The sequence below is a fragment of the Ranitomeya variabilis genome, chromosome 3 (genome assembly GCF_051348905.1).
Source record: "Ranitomeya variabilis isolate aRanVar5 chromosome 3, aRanVar5.hap1, whole genome shotgun sequence".
Taxonomy (NCBI): Eukaryota; Metazoa; Chordata; class Amphibia; order Anura; family Dendrobatidae; genus Ranitomeya; species Ranitomeya variabilis.
In genome coordinates this window covers 198898686-198905445 of record NC_135234.1, presented here as the reverse complement: position 1 = coordinate 198905445, position 6760 = coordinate 198898686, and positions in this window count along the sequence as shown.

Below are 6760 nucleotides of genomic sequence, written 5' to 3'. Positions count from 1 at the left end.
AACCAGGCTCAAATACAATAATAAATTGCTTTGTGCCCCCTGATTTATCAAGCCTGGTGATTTTCTCGCTGGTCTTGACGAGAGCGTAGTGGAGTCAAGAAGAACCATTCTTGAAGGCCTCCATGTCCCATTCCAGAAATCTTACTCCAGTCCCTGACTGGAGTTAGACTTGTGGCGTAGGTCGTCATGAACTAGACGAGCTATGGCGTCACACCATGAGCTTTGCTCATTTTGGCAGACCTGGAAGAAACGTGTAAAAATGAAAAAAGGTCACTGAATGTTTGGGCAACTCCACGTTGCACCAAAATGATCAGTTTAAAGCAATTTACACCGTAATTCTGGCAAAATTGCCTTGATGTTTCAGGGCCTAAGTAGTTAGTTTTGTGTTACATTATGTACTGGCTTTTATACTTGGTCTATATACAGACGGATCAGCTTCCAGCCTATTGTGTCTGTGGTCACTTTTAGGATATGTGAACACAACGTCTTGAGATTTTCCTAGATGAAACTGTTCAGGAAAAAGTCGATAGTCTTTTTCTGAAGTGACTTTGCTGCCGATTTTGTCATTGTTATTGATGCGACTCTGCCACCAACATCTTTTTTTTTTCTCTAATTTAAGCTACAACTAGCAAACGTCTTCCTAGCAGAAGCTGCCTGAAGAATGAACAATCCACTTTTTTAACCACCTCATGGATTCCTAACTCTGAAGCCGTTAAGTAACCAAAAACTGAACATGTTCACAGCAAAGTGTTTTTTCATTGCTGTGCATTATATTCACTTTTTGTGGCGCTTTTTTCGAGCCCTCGCCAAGCGTAATCCACCTGAAATAGACGTTGTGTTCTTATACCCTTGCCACATTTAGGAGAAAATAAATGGATAAAGTTGATTCCAAGTAATGTCACACAGGAGTTACCATTGGACAGAGCTGGAACTAAAAGGATGAGAAAACTGAATCGTGAATATCCAGCCAAGAAGCAATGTTCAACAAATTCAGAGTCCAATAACTCTTTCTTCGATCCATGCATCTCATTGGAGCGTTTCAGAGGAAAGGTCATAATTTTGGATATTGAATGCCTGAAAGAGAAGTCAGATTTGCCCAAAAAAAAGGTAGATAAGCTAGGCAATCAGTTTAAGTATTGGCACACAATGTCTTTTTTTCAGTGGATCTGCTCTAAAAAAAAAAAAAACCTCTGAAAAAGCATTAAATAAATGCTCAAAAGTAGGAACATCTGCATTTCTATGTAAAAATTATTGTTCGTATGTTCAGTCTTTCCAAAGACTCCATGCAGTTAAAAGAAGTGAGATGATCATTCACAAGGTTTCCTCTTGGATGACGCTCTATATTTGGCAATACAAGTCAAAATGGACTCTCAAAAGGGTGATGTTTTGAGCATTTTTGCTTGAAAAACAACTAGTGGTTGATACAATGTTGAATGTAGTTAATGAAAAAACTCCAGATGCCCCAAAAACACTAAAAGAAATATCTACTAGCCAAAGACTTCGAAAAAGTGCCCAGGAAAATGCCAAAACAAACCACTAAAAATGGCGCTCCAAGGAAAAAGAAAAACACCAGCATCTTCCTCTTGACAAAACTGGTGGGTTCGCCCACTTGGAACAGACGTTGTGTGCACGTACCCGTATGGAATTTGATGGTAGGTGTTTACAGTGTAAGGCTGGAGTCACACTAGCGAGTTTTACGGACGTAAGAGCGCAGAAAATACGTCCGTAAAACTCGCCAAACAAACGGCACAATTATTCTCAATGGGGCTGCTCCTATTAGCCGTATATTATGGTTCAGTGTTATACGGCTTTCTACGGCCGTACAAAATCGCAGCATGCTGCGTTTGTCAGCGTATTGTGCAAAAAAACGCCAATGAAAGTCTATGGGTGCGAGAAAAATACGGATTCCACACGGACCAGCAGTGTGACTTGCGAGAAATACGCAGCGGTGTTAGTGAAAAGCCGGTAATTCAATTGCCGGCTTTTCATTTCTCCTTCACAAACCCGACATGATATGAGACATGGTTTACATACAGTAAACCATCTCATATCCCCTTTTTTTTTGCATATTCCACACTACTAATGTTAGTAGTGTGTATGTGCAAAATTTGGCCGCTGTAGCTGCTAAAATAAAGGGTTAAATGGCGGAAAAAATTGGCGTGGGCTCCCGCGCAATTTTCTCCGCCAGAGTGGTAAAGCCAGTGACTGAGGGCAGATATTAATAGCCAGGAGAGGGTCCATGGTTATTGGCCCCCCCGTGGCTAAAAACATCTGCCCCCAGCCACCCCAGAAAAGGCACATCTGGAAGATGCGCCTATTCTGGCACTTGGCTTCTCTCTTCCCACTCCCGTGTAGCGGTGGGATATGGGGTAATGAAGGGTTAATGCCACCTTGCTATTGTAAGGTGACATTAAGCCAGATTAATAATGGAGAGGCGTCAATTATGACACCTATCCATTATTAATCCAATTGTCTGAAAGGGTTAAAAACACACATTATTAAAAATTATTTTAATGAAATAAACACACCGGTTGTTTTAGTATTTTATTGCTCTCTCAATCCACCTGAAGACCCTCGCTTGGAAAAATAATAAACCCACAATATACATACCATCCGAGGCTCTGTCACGTCCCACGAAGTAAATCCATCTGAAGGGGTTAAATCATTTTACAGGCAGGAGCTGCGCTAATGCACTCGCTCGTGTCTGTAATCCCCGGGTGATGAAAGGAAAGCTGAGTGATCTGTACTTACATTGAGTTGCGGTGAGGCGCCCTCTGGTGGATGTTCTCGTGAACTGGAGCCTTGGAAAAGTTCCCACGCTCGAGTTCATATGAGTTCATCCACCAGAGGGCGCCTCACCGCGACTCAATATAAGTACAGATCACTCAGCTTTCCTTTCAGCACCCGGGGATTACAGGCACGAGCGAGTGCTTTAGCGCAGCTCCTGCCTGTAAATTGATTTAACCCCTTCAGAAGGATTTACATCGTGGGACCTGACAGATCCTCGGATGGTATGTGTATTATGGGTTTATTATTTTGCCAAGCGAGGGTCTTCAGGTGGATTGAGAGAGCAATAAAATACTAAAACAACCAGTGTGTCTATTAAAAATTATTTTAATGAAATAATGTGTGTTTTTTAACCCTTTCAGACAATTGGATTAATAATGGATAGGTGTCATAATTGACGCCTCTCCATTATTAATCTGGCTTAATGTCACCTTACAATAGCAAGGTGGCATTAACCCTTCATTACCCCATATCCCACCGCTACACGGGAGTGGGAAGAGAGTGGCCAAGTGCCAGAATAGGCGCATCTTCCAGATGTGCCTTTTCGGGGGTGGCTGGGGGCAGATGTTTGTAGCCAGGGGGGGACAATAACCATGGACCCTCTCTAGGCTATTAATATCTGCCCTCAGTCACTGGCTTTACCACTCTGGCGGAGAAAACTGGGCGGGAGCCCACGCCAATTTTTTCCGCCATTTAACCCTTTATTTTAGCAGCTACAGCGCCCAAATTTTGCACATACACAGTACTAACATTAGTAGTGTGGAATATGCAAAAAAAGGGGGATATGAGATGGTTTACTGTATGTAAACCATGTCTCATATCCTGTCGGGTTTGTGAAGGAGAAATGAAAAGCCGGCAATTGAATTACCGGCTTTTCACATATCTCGCGCTGAATTAAACATAAATACACATAAATACAGAATATATAAATACTAGATGGCAGCCCGATTCTAAAGAATCGGGAGTCTAGAATCCATATATACTTTATTTATTCAAATGTAAGAATAATTTGGTGGGCGGGGACCCTCGGCCTCTGATTTGGTTGGTGGGGCCCCACGGCCTCCGCTTTGGTGGGCGGGGTCCCTCTGCCTCCGCTTTGGTGGGCGGGGCCGCTCGGCCTTCGATCTGGTGGGCGGGGCTCTTCGGCCTCCGATTTGGTTGGTGGGGCCCCTCGGCCTCCAATTTGGTAGGCGGGGCCCCTTATCCTCCGATTTGGTGGGCGGGGCCCCTCGGCCTCCGATTTGGTGGGCGGGGCCCCTCAGCCTCCGATTTGGTGGGCAGGGCCCCTCGGCCTCCGATTTGGTTGGCGGGGCCCCTCGGCCTCCGATTTGGTGGGCGGGGACCCTCGGCCTCCGATTTGGTGGGCGGGGACCCTCGGCCTCCGATTTGGTGGGCGGGGCCCCTCGGCCTCCGATGTGGTGGTCGGGGCCCCTCGGCCTCCGCTTTGGTGGGCGGGGCCTGGCCCCTCGGCCTCCGCTTTGGTGGGCGGGGCCACTCGGCCTTCGATTTGGTGGGCAGGGCTCCTCGGCCTCCGATTTGGTTGGCGGGGCCCCTCGGCCTCCGATTTGGTTGGCGGGGCCCCTCGGCCTCCGATTTGGTGTGTGCTCTGCCTGGGGCCACTGTGCTCTGCCTGGGGCCCCATATGCTGCCTTGGGCCCCTGTGCTCTGCCTGGGGCCCCATATGCTGCCTGGGGCCCCTGTGCTCTGCCTGGGGCCCCATGTTCTGCCTGGGGCCCCTGTGCTCTGCCTGGGGCCACTGTGCACTGCCTGGGGCCCCATGTTCTGCCTGGGGCCCCATAAGCTGCCTGGGGCCTCTGTGCTCTGCCTGGGACCACTGTGCTCTGCCTGGGGCCCCATATGCTGCCTGGGGCCCCTGTTCTCTGCCTGGGGCCCCGTGCTCTGCCTGGGGCCCCATATGCTGCCTGGGGCCACTGTGCTCTGCCTGGGGCCCCATATGCTGCCTGGGGCCCCTGTGCTCTGCCTGGTGCCCCATATGCTGCCTGGGGCCCCTGTGCTCTGCCTGGGGCCCCATGTTCTGCCTGGGGCCACTGTGCTCTGCCTGGGGCCACTGTGCTCTGCCTGGGGCCCCATATGCTGCCTGGGGCCCCTGTGCTCTGCCTGGGGCCCCATATGCTGCCTGGGGCCCCTGTGCTCTGCCTGGGGCCCCATATGCTGCCTGGGGCCCCTGTGCTCTGCCTGGGGCCCCTGTGCTCTGCCTGGGGCCCCATGTTCTGCCTGGGGCCCCTGTGCTCTGCCTGGGGCCACTGTGCTCTGCCTGGGGCCCCATATGCTGCCTGGGGCCCCTGTGCTCTGCCTGGGGCCCCTGTGCTCTGCCTGGGGCCCCTGTGCTCTGCCTGGGGCCACTGTGCTCTGCCTGGGGCCCCATAGGCTGCCTGGGGCCCCTGTGCTCTGCCTGGGACCACTGTGCTCTGCCTGGGGCCCCATATGCTGCCTGGGGCCCCTGTGCTCTGCCTGGGGCCACTGTGCTCTGCCTGGGGCCCCATATGCTGCCTGGGGCCCCTGTGCTCTGCCTGGGTGTAGGACACTGGTGACGTCACTTATCTCCGGACATTAGCTCCGGACATTAGCTCCGGACATTAGCTCCGGACATTAGCTCCGGACATTAGCTCCGGACAAAGCCACGGAAGTTGGCACAAATTGCCGGAAGTAGTATTCTAGGCAATTATATATTAGATTTTAATGTTATCAGTGTTTACCTTTGAACGTTTATATTGTATTGTCCTGTCACCAGCCATGTGTACGATTATCGGCCGAAAGCCTCTCTGGAACCAATAATCACCCCATGTAAAGGTATCTTTATAAGTTAAAGATTCAGAATACTATGACTTTTAGCATATCCTGAACAGTCAAGTTTTTTATGAACCGTTAAGGTTTTCTGGTTGAAGTAAAAAAAACTCTGAGTGATTACAGTTTGAAACCATAAAATGTTGAAAAATTATGTCATTCTTGAGTATATCACTCAATGGTGCTCATAAACGTGTCAAATTTGATCTATAATATACTTTAATATACGTTACTTTAATCTTTAATATACTTAAGAACGGGGCCCCAGACATCACACAGGGGGTCTGAAACACCGCACAGTGGTCCAAAATATCGCTGTGCTCTGCCTGGGGCCCCATATGCTGCCTGGGGCCCCTGTGCTCTGCCTGGGGCCCCATATGCTGCCTGGGGCCCCTGTGCTCTGCCTGGGGCCCCTGTGCTCTGCCTGGGGCCCCATGTTCTGCCTGGGGCCCCTGTGCTCTGCCTGGGGCCACTGTGCTCTGCCTGGGGCCCCATATGCTGCCTGGGGCCCCTGTGCTCTGCCTGGGGCCCCATATGCTGCCTGGGGCCCCTGTGCTCTGCCTGGGGCCCCATAGGCTGCCTGGGGCCCCTGTGCTCTACCTGGGACCACTGTGCTCTGCCTGGGGCCCCATATGCTGCCTGGGGCCCCTGTGCTCTGCCTGGGGCCCCATGTTCTGCCTGGGGCCCCTGTGCTCTGCCTGGGGCCACTGTGCTCTGCCTGGGGCCCCATATGCTGCCTGGGGCCCCTGTGCTCTGCCTGGGGCCCCATATGCTGCCTGGGGCCCCTGTGCTCTGCCTGGGTGTAGGACACTGGTGACGTCACTTATCTCCGGACATTAGCTCCGGACATTAGCTCCGGACATTATCTCTGGACATTAGCTCCGGACAAAGCCACGGAAGTTGGCACAAATTGCAGGAAGTAGTATTCTAGGCAATTATATATTACTAGACTGTGGCCCGATTCTAACGCATCGGGTATTCTAGAATATGCATGTCCCCGTAGTATATGGACAATGATGATTCCAGAATTCGCGGCAGACTGTACCCGTCTCTGATTGGTCGAGGCAACCTTTATGACATCATCGTCGCCATGGCAACCATTAAGACATCTACGTCATAGAACTTAACACAATTGAATGAAATTATGAAACAGATCATCCAAATATAT